Raw genomic sequence first — 10,000 nt, 5'->3', positions numbered from 1 at the left:
AATCTCTGTGTCGTATGATGACAGCTATTATTAATGAACCTATCTCAGTTTCTGTAACATAAAAAGAAATTACACGAGAGAGAGAGAGAGAGAGAGAGAGAGAGAGAGAGAGAGAGTTTGCCAAAAAATCACGAGAAGTGTGTAAAACACTTAATGAAAAAATTATTAGATCCTGATTGGGATGAAGCATACTATGCCCTACACAGATAATCCAAACGGAGGTCTGATCGCAAATGTCTTTGTTTAATGTCCGAACGTTGCTGTTTAAAAAATAGTATGACACGCTAAATCATATTTGAAAATATGTATTAAATGTATAATATTATACAAGTTATATACTATATATACTCAATAATAATAATAATAACAATAATAATAATAATAATAATAATAATAATAATGTCAGGTATTTCCTTTCTTAAAACTCGAATCTTAGTGTTGGTTGTATTTTCATCTAATAGATGGCGTTGGTTGTCCATTCTCTCATCCTTTGGTGTTTGCATTCGCTTCAATAGATGGCGTTGGTTGTTCTGGTCGTTATTTTAGTATCTTTGGTATTACTTATTGTTTACTTTTAATTTACTTTCCAAGTGATAGCCACTACCTTACAAACCTCGCAACCTTTAACATGACAATCTACCTTACCTTGCCTTTCCTTGCTTGACATTATCTTGCCTGATGGTGTCTTTCCTGTTTGACATCTTGTCTTAACTTGTATAACCTGTTGGATGTACCATTTTACTTATATGGTGCAAGATCTGTCATCATGGAGATACCATCAAGAGTGTACCCACATTCCAACATACGTGTCATCTATTATTATTTGTTCCATAACCGAAATACAAACCACCTATTTACATTGGGTTTACCTTTTAGCGTAGCTGAAATGGCGAGCCATTAGAATTTAACGAGGATGTATTATTACCCCCGCGCTAGTTAGCGGGGGGGGGGGGGGGTAGGGGAGTGGTAGCTAGCTACCCCTCCCCCCCTCACACACCGGTGAACTGCTTCACTTTCACTTTTGGCTCGGACATGGACAGACGTCTCCGTCTTTGTCCTCGCTTGGCAGCCATTGTTGTTTTGTCTTTACTTAATCACTTACTTTTCTTTTACTCAATATATATGTAAAAAAATTTTCGGGTTTATGTATATATTTGACTATAGAAATCAGTAAGTTTCCTTTTCAGCTTGTGTGTGTAGTGTACGATATCTCCCCGTGGAGCCCTCGGTAGTTAGGCCACCATGGTGTATTTCATGGGTCGCGATCGAGTTTGACTTAGGTCTTTCTCTCTCTCTCTCTTTGAGGTCGTTCACCCTTTTACTACGTTACTTTTACTACGTCTGAGTAGCTTCCTTCCCGTGTGGGTGGGGTTGCTACGCCGTACGTTTTGTCTCAATTAGTTTATGAATCTAATTGTATTTGATTTTTCAGCTTTGCAGAACGATTCCTTTCGGGGTTTTCGTTCTTTCTTTAGTGTTCATTCATTTTTAAATTACCTAATTGTAATTGTTATAATTCTGTGTTGGTTACAGCTCTCCTTCCGTGAGTGTAAGTGGTTGTGAGGGCACGTGCCTGTTGTGTAATTCTTGTGTTCCTTTCCCTCGGGATTCCTCTTTGGAGCCTTCCCGGGGGAATGAATGTTAACTAATGATTTTTGTTTTGATTTTTCACAGTTACCGATCTAGTTTATTTCTGTAATGTGACAACGGAGTGAGCTGTCTTGTTGAGGCCTGGGGATTCGGCTGTTGCTGCCTCCCCTATAGATCGTCAGGGGCTTGTCTCCTTCTCCTGGAAGTACTCCCGTGACGATTGACAGCTCTCCAGTTCATTTTAGAACACTCAGGAGGCTCGCCTCCTTGGGTGGGTAGCTTTCCTTCCGAGGGAAGTTTTCCTGTCCAGGCTTGAGTTTTTTCCCTTTTGGGGGGTTCTTCTCTTGCCTTTTTTTTGGGCAACTATGCTCTTGGTGCTGAGCGGTCCCACCTGCAGTTATGATCAAGGGGCTGGGCAACTGCAAGAGCATCTCTTCGGAGGATTGCTCTTTTTAGGTCACTGGCTGACCCGTCTCTTCTACGAAGTGTTTCTCTTTCGTTCGCGAGAGAGTTCACTCATAGAGACTCCTCTTCGGAGGACTCTTCTGCTGTTGTTGCTGTTGGCCGCCTTCGCCGTAAGGCTCACCGTCCGCTACGTCGTAAGGGCCTCCCATCTCCCTATAAGGGTGCTAAGAGGTGCCTTTTTGAATCTCCGTATGCAGCCTGTAACTCCTTCTTCTTGACCTTCCGCCCCTGGTGCAGATGGACAGCAGTCTGACCTCGTCTTCCAACGGGCAGCGGTCTTCCGACGGGCAGCGGTCTTCCGACGGACAACGGTCTTCCAACGGACATCGGTCTTCCGACGGACAACGGTGTTCCGACGGACATCGGTCTTCAGACAGACAACGGTCTTCCGACGGACATCGGTCTTCCGACGGACAACGGTCCATTCGGGGCAAAGGGTTGCCTCCCAAGGAGGTTCTTCCCTTGTGTGTCAGGGTTCCCTGCGCGCCCTTCTGCAGTGTTCTTTCCTGTTCAGTGTTAGCGCACAGGCGCTCTCCTGCTCAGTGTTAGCGCACAGGCGCTCTCCTGCTCATCAACATTTTCCGGATCGCTAGCGCTCTCCTGTTCACCAGCGCTCTCCTGTTCGTTAGCGCTCTCCTGATGATCGTCGCTGCTGTTCCTGTTGGTTCCTGTTACGCGCCCTGTGCGCCCACGTTCGCCCGCGCAATCTTGAGCTTCGGTTCAGGTCTTGGACAAGGACTCTTCTTCTATGCACAGGATTCCTCGCATTGCCTTCTGCTCGCCAGCGATCACCAGCTCGCCATCAACCACAGACGCGTCAACGTTCGCCTGCTCGTCAGCGATCTCCTGCGCGTCAACGATCGCCATCGATCTGCCACGCGTGTCAGGTCCCCTGGACACCATCAGTAGCAATCTAGCGCTCGCCTGCTGTGGACCACGATCTCCGGTAGCTGAGTCTTGCCGTAGATTTTCCTCCTGCTCGCCAGCGCTCACCTTTACTTCTGTCCTTCTGTGCGCCAGCTTTCTACAATCGCCAGCGCACATCTACGCGCCCTTTCCTTCCACGCACCAATGGGTGCCAACGGTTTTTCCTGACCGTCCAGGATCGCCTGATTAACAGCTTGCTTCAGCGCTCACCTTCATGATGCACCTGCGCGCCTCCTGTTTAGTGCGATGCGCGCTAACCATCCCTAGTCTCTTACGCGTTAGCGATCGGCTACGCGCCCGTGCAATTCTTTGCCTGCGCGCTAGCGTTTTGTTAACGCACCACCGCTCGCCAACGCGCCATCGCTTGCCGACGCGCCATCGCTTGCCAACGCGCCTTCACTCGCCTACGGGCCATCGCTCGCCAAGACGCGCAATCGCTGCTCAACGCGCCATCGCCCGCCTACGCGCCATCGGTCTCCCGACCGCCTGCGCTCACCTGTGCGCCCAAGTGCCCGCGCGACCACACGCTCACGTGCCTGCGGGACCGCACGCCCACGTGCCTGCGCGCCAGCGCGCATGCGCTCCAATGTTCGCCCGCGCGAACCAACGGTTTTCCATCGCGCGGAACAACGGTGTTCCGTCGCGCGAACCGATGGTGTTCCATCGTGCAAACTGACAGTGTTCCATCGCGTGAACCGACGGTGTTCCATCGCGCGAACGTCGGCTCGATTCCTGCAGTATCCATTGCTCGCCTACGGGTCATCGCTTGCCTGTGAACTTTCGAATTCCGACCACCAGCTCTCGCCCTTCAAACCACGCTCGCCCTCCTTCTGCGCTACCTCGCGCACTTTCGTCTGTGCTCCTGCGTGCCCGCGCATGGGTGCTTTCACGTTCGGCCACGCTCAAACCATTGATTTACCATCGCGCGAGCGCCAGGGCGATTGCGACCGCGATTCCCGTCGGGGTTTCGCAACATGGCCAGCCTGGCGAGTCTTCTGGAGCGTATTCCCAGAACACGGTCTTCACCCCTTAAACGCAGAGCATGGCACATGCAAGAGCAGGAAGAATCTTCAGGGAGGTCTGAGCAACATTCTTCTTTCCAGAACCTGGGTTAGCTCTTCCTCGTCATTCCCTGGAAGGGTCTTGCCAGGGAGCTTTCCGTTCGAGATTTCTCCGCCGGGCAAGGGGTGACTGGTTTACCCCTTCCTCTTCTCCATCTCGTGGAAGGGCTTACCAGGTCCTTTCCCTCCTCGGTTGCGACCCGAGGTTTTGTACATGGAAGCTCCAGGAAGGTCATGGGTACTTTCCGTCTCTCGGGCTCAAGCACCTTGGCGTTTCGTCTTCAAGTTTCAAACTTGCGGGCAAGATCGAGGTTGGACCATCTAAACGCAGTGACCGAGGGCTTCCTCTCGAGTGTCTCCTCAGTGGACGTCGACAAGCTCAGACACTCTTCCATCCTTGGGAAGAGCTTGTTTGTGCCCAAGGACAGGGACATGGACACCGGTTGTGCGGAGGAAGTCGACTTCCGTTTTCACTCCTCCAAGGCGCTTTCTTCCAGACCCTGCAGGCCTCCAGCGCCTCTTCTTTCAGCCTCGTCGGCCTAAGTTATCGGACCAGCTACGGCAGCTAAGATAAGGTGTCCAATAGCAGTCCCCCCTGTCAGGGACAGGTAGCACAAGAAGCTCTCCTGGGGGGGCATAATCCTAGAGGGAGCAGAAGAGTTCACAAACTCTAGGATTGGCAACCCCCTCCCCCTTGCAGGTCTCATGCTGGGAGGATGCCTAAGGTTACTCATCCGGATAACAGCTTCCCGATGCCGATTCCTGCATGATCTCCGTGATCACCCAAGGGGTCGGCAAGAGTTTTGCCCGTTTGGGCAGAATGATCCATGCCTTAGGAGAAGGCCCTCCATAGGATCGTCGACGGCTTCACCCCCCGGCTTCTTCAGTCGATCCTTTCTCGTAGGAAAGCATCTGAGACGGGAATTCTGTAGTCAACCTCTCAGCTCTGTTCAAGTTTGTCGAACAAACTTCGTCCAGCGTGGAACAGCAGAATCGATCAGATTGGTAACGAGGCGGCGGGACTCCTTAGGCCCTGGATTGGAAGGACGGGTACTTCCAGTTTCCATTCCATCCATCTTCCAGGAAGTTCTTGGAATTCAGCCTTGACTTGATCCCGCCGCAGCATCGCAGGTTTTTCCCCAAAGAACTCTCTCTGCTTTCCTCATGGCCACTCAGGAGCAGGCTTCTACCTCCTTCGCCTTTTGAAGGTCTGGTCAACTCCGGTATGCTCGGGTTCGACCTTCTTCAATGCCGGGACAAGCTTCCGGGTCCTTACCATGAGTGAGGGATCATGGTAATTTGTTAGGAGCCTCCTCTACTTCTGCCTCAACATCTGGGGTATCTAGCCATGATATTGAGTCAACGGCCTTACTACGTTGGAAACACCGCTTCTTGTCCGATCAGCGAAGTTAAGCAACGTTGGGCTGGTCAGTCAGTACTTGGATGGGTGACCGCCCGGGTACGCCAGATGCTGTTGCCTCTTTCTCCGAGCCTTCCCTTCAGTTGACTGTGACAAGGCTGAGGAGAGTCGCAGTACCTGTTCTCAGTCAAGCAGAGCTTTCAGCCCTACCTTGGAACATTTCCTGGGTCTCTTTTCCTCATTGACCAGTCTAAAGTCCCAAAAGGTCGCTTCAGGATAAGTTCCCTGTGGGGCGGCCCAAGTTCCGGTGGTATCAAAGCAACGATTAACCGGACTTTTTGGCCCCTAGGGGACCAGCGGAACGTTTAGACCTGCAATGGGTGTTGACTTATGGAACCTCTTGATGGGAGTGGATAATCTCGTCCTTTCCCCACATTTTGATGCTGTTCTCGGACTCGTCAAAGAAAAGAGGGGGGGGGGGGGCGCATGTTCCGGTTCAGGCCTATGGTCAGGACCTGAAGGATACCTCTCCATCATTTGGGCAGGCTTAGGGGCCATAGTCTGGCCCCTCTACAGATCCTACAGTTCCTGCCGAGTCGCTCCGTGCGCGACGACTTCATGGTACTGGCGTATTCCAACCAGCAAGGGACGCATTTTCATACCTTCGCATCTTGCAGTAGAGATACGGAGATGATCCGAGGTCCTCTCTTACCACTATCGGCTCGCTCATTCCGGGCAGAGGAATGTTCTCTCCGACTATCTGGGCAGAGCCTCGCAGATAGATGGTACCTGGGGGTCTTTGGCCTTTAGTAGCCAGCAAGTCCTGGCCTGGGGGACCTGATCGCGATAGCCTGGAACTTCAAGCTTCCGCTATTCTTCCCCCCAGTCTCAGACCCCAAGACTCTTTGGCAAAAGGCTTTCCGGTGATGGTGGGACAACATCGATGCCTGCGTCTTCCCACCAATGTTGTCTGTTGAGAATGGGTCTCAACAAGACCAGGTTGTCTGTCAACCTTTCGATGGCCCTGAGAGCTTCACTATGACTATACGCGGAACGGTTTCCGGACCCTCTGCTTCCCCTGACGGAAATCCCGGGAGAGCTTCTCCCACGGCACAGGCTACTCTAACAACCACACTACAACATCTTTCACGAGCCGTGGCATCGCTTCGGCTTCGCGCCTGGAGACACTACGCCGCCTCCTCAAGAAGAGACGACCCGCTACAGTCGCGGAGCGGAGGCCGCGTCACATGCGATAGTCATCCGCAGGGATCTACCAGGCGAAGTGGAGAGTCTTCTGTGGTTGGTGTCGTGGGAGAGATACCTCTTCCCTTGAGGCCTCTTCTCCAGCAATAACGGACTTATTGCTTTTCGGCGGGAAGAAACTCCTTTCCGCTCTCGGCAATGAAGCCTGTTGCTCAGCCTTTCTCTGGCCTTCAGGCTGAAATGAATAGACTTTTTCCTTCCCGCTGGACCTTTCTTCGCTCATGCGAAGCTGCGAACGTCCCTGCCCCCAGTCGGAGTGAGACCTCCTCCATGGAACATGGTTCGGACTTTTAGTCCCTTAAGAGATCTTCTCAAGAACCATTACGTCAGGCCCCTGATCGTATTCCGTCTTGGGGGACGGTGCTCCTGCTCACTCTGGCCTCGGCCAGTGTGTAAGCAATCTTCTTGGTCTCGTACGACTCCGCCCTTTCTAAGGAATAGGGGAAGGCAACATTCAGGTTTGCTCCTGAGTTGTTTGCTAGACTCAGAATCTTGGGGTCCCGGACCTTCGGTCCAGCTCCTTCAAGATTTCGAGTCACCATTTCTGTATCAGATGACCCAAACCTTCTCCTTCCTGCCAGTAAAGGAATCGAGGGGTTATCTTTGGGAACAGCTGCAGTTTGTCCTCACGTGCAGCTGGGTTGGGAGCACAGGAAGGACACAGGGGAGAGTCTCCAGTATACATCTTCAGCTCGGACTCAATGACATTCATCTCGACCTGAATCCAGACCCTCCTCCGTCACGTCGCCCTACAGCACGATGTCGGATACATCGCAACGTCCCTCGCCTTCGAGTAGTATTACTCTGTGATGCAGGTGCTACAAGCTGGAGTCTGGAAGCGTCTAATGACCTTCGCAGCCCGCTTCCTGCAGGACGTGACCCACAGGAGTATCGATACGTTTCTATCGCTCTGTGGTGGCTATACAACAGCTGGTCTAACCACAGGCTCCTTTTTGGACAGGTAGCAGAAGGTTGAGGGCATTGTTATCAGGTTTTAGTCTGCATGAACGAAAGAAGTATGTCTGGCCATTACTTCTTTCTTCATCGTCCCCTCTACTGGGGAAGCAGCATCCTGGTCTCTGCATGCTTCCTTGTGTTCCGAGTATTGAGTCAATACTGTCGCGTCACCCATACCCTGACGAGGTGGTATTGGGAACGTCCTAACCCAGAGTTCCTTCTGGAATTCCAGGTCAACTGCCTAGGACGGGTCACACTCCTTCCTTCACACACAAGCTTATATAGGCCACACGTTTCCTTGCGGAGCAAGGAACTTGTGAGGTGCAGGGACTCTTTTTTTCTCGAGTGCGACTCACTCGGATTTTGATTCCCCGGGTAAAGCCAAAGCCAGTATGGCTGGGGACTTTCCACCCTTCCTAAGGGGTAAGTCACCCAATGTAAATAGCGTGGTTTGTATTTCAGTTACGGAACAAATGACAAATTCGGAGATAATTTGTATTTTTCCTAACCATACAAACCTTAGCTATTTACACATATTTGCCCGCCAGCCCTGTCCCCCAAGACAAGTCCTACCTCTAAGTGAAGTGAAGTAGTTCACCGGTGTGTGAGGGGGGGAGGGGTAGCTAGCTACCACTCCCCTAACCTCCCCCCCCCCCCCCGCTAACTAGAGGGGGGGGGGTAGTACACCCTCGTTAAATTCTAATGGCTCGCCATTTCACCTACGCTAAAAGGTAAACCCAATGTAAATAGCTAAGGTTTGTACGGTTAGGAAAAATACAAATTATCTCCGAATTTGTGATTTTGAGTTGTTTTATTTATTGTTAATTAATGAATAATTTTTATAGTTGTTCATACTAGATACCAGTCTAGCCAAAGTATTAGGTAACAAGCACCTACTATAGTTTCCAGAGGCCGTGTAATAGTGGTTTTTTTTTAAATAACTCCTTAAATAACTGATGGATTTCCATGATATCAAAGCAGGGAGCGCTTCATACAATGGCCTAATTTTGGGAAATACTGTGCATTGCCAATTACGTTTCATTAACTTTTTTACTTAAGACAATGAGGCTAAAGCCAGTCTTAGCCACCCACACATTCGCAAAAGTGATGACGTCCCTCAGTGACGTTGTTTTAACGTTTCTCACCTTGTACCTCCCATCCCCTGAATTGTTAAACGCCTGTTTAACTCCATAGATAATTGTCATATGACCTACCCCAAGCTATACAAAATTCTTTGTCAGTAAAAGCTCAGCATACCTGGTAATGTGATTCGTGACTTTAGACTTTACCTAACCACAAGACCAACGTTTTATATCTTACCCACTCACTTACATTGAAGATCATGAATGAGACTTATGAGAGGAGACGAAAGAAGCCATGCTAACCCTACACTTCTTACTTCAAGCGAGTATTGGTAGGGTAATAGAAATATAGTTTTCTTTAGGTTAAGCCGTAGGACTCATTCTTCCATACAACACAGGTTACTCGATACATCAACTGCCAGGAAGGAAATGACAGAGAGCATTGTTTGATATAATTTATCATATCAATTTCACCAGAGAGAGTAGCTTGAATTCCTTAGAAGGTAGACTTCTAAAAGATGTTTCATATAAGGGCATTGACATCGGCCATTTGATAAATTTTGAAATCATATATATATATATATATGTGTGTGTGTGTGTGTGTGTGTGTGTGTATGTGTGTGTGTGTGTTCATACACGCATAAGATTTATTATATTTCAACCTATAGTTTTATATATTTATTTACGTAATAAGTACCAGTACCTATTTTTGTTACTTAAAAGGTATGTGACAAATATCATTGCGACTTTGTCACTGGAATTATACTAGACTTCAATTAATGAACCAATCAACCTTACTTTGAGAAATCCACTGACATTGTCTACATGCCAAGCTGATATACTTGTATCAAAGAATTCATTAGCTTTGCTTTTACAAAATAATGTTATCACCAATTGCTGGAAACCATAGATTTATAAGGAATGAAAAAAAAAAAAAACAAGAAATGGACACTTATACATTTTACTCATCAGCACTCTCAACCAAAAAAATTGTTTTCTATTTCTACTAATGTTTTTATTTTAATTTATTTTTTAGTCGCAAATCTAAAATTTGTAGGAGTCCGAGGAGAATATCTCTCAGTGCGATTCTACACCCCTGTTTTAAAGCTCTTTTATTAGGTTTGATAATTTGTGTTAACCATCTAATCATTATCTACCACCATAAAACATTTTATTGCTCTTCCGGCTCATTTTATATGCCCAGTACACAGTATTTCCTAAGAGCGATATACTCGGTAGCCTAATAACAATGGGAATGAAGGAAAGAAGGCAAGAAGAAAGGGGGGGGGGAACTA

At 48.8% G+C, this 10,000-nt stretch overlaps 1 pseudogene; it reads left to right on the top strand.

The window, feature by feature from the left end:
• The first annotated feature begins 5,401 nt into the window (after positions 1–5,401).
• On the top strand, positions 5,402–5,523 carry LOC137641733 (5S ribosomal RNA; annotated as a pseudogene).
• Positions 5,524–10,000: the final 4,477 nt, after the last annotated feature.

Source organism: Palaemon carinicauda, chromosome 5 (assembly GCF_036898095.1).
Source record: "Palaemon carinicauda isolate YSFRI2023 chromosome 5, ASM3689809v2, whole genome shotgun sequence".
Taxonomy (NCBI): Eukaryota; Metazoa; Arthropoda; class Malacostraca; order Decapoda; family Palaemonidae; genus Palaemon; species Palaemon carinicauda.
This window is presented reverse-complemented; position numbering and strand designations above follow the sequence as displayed.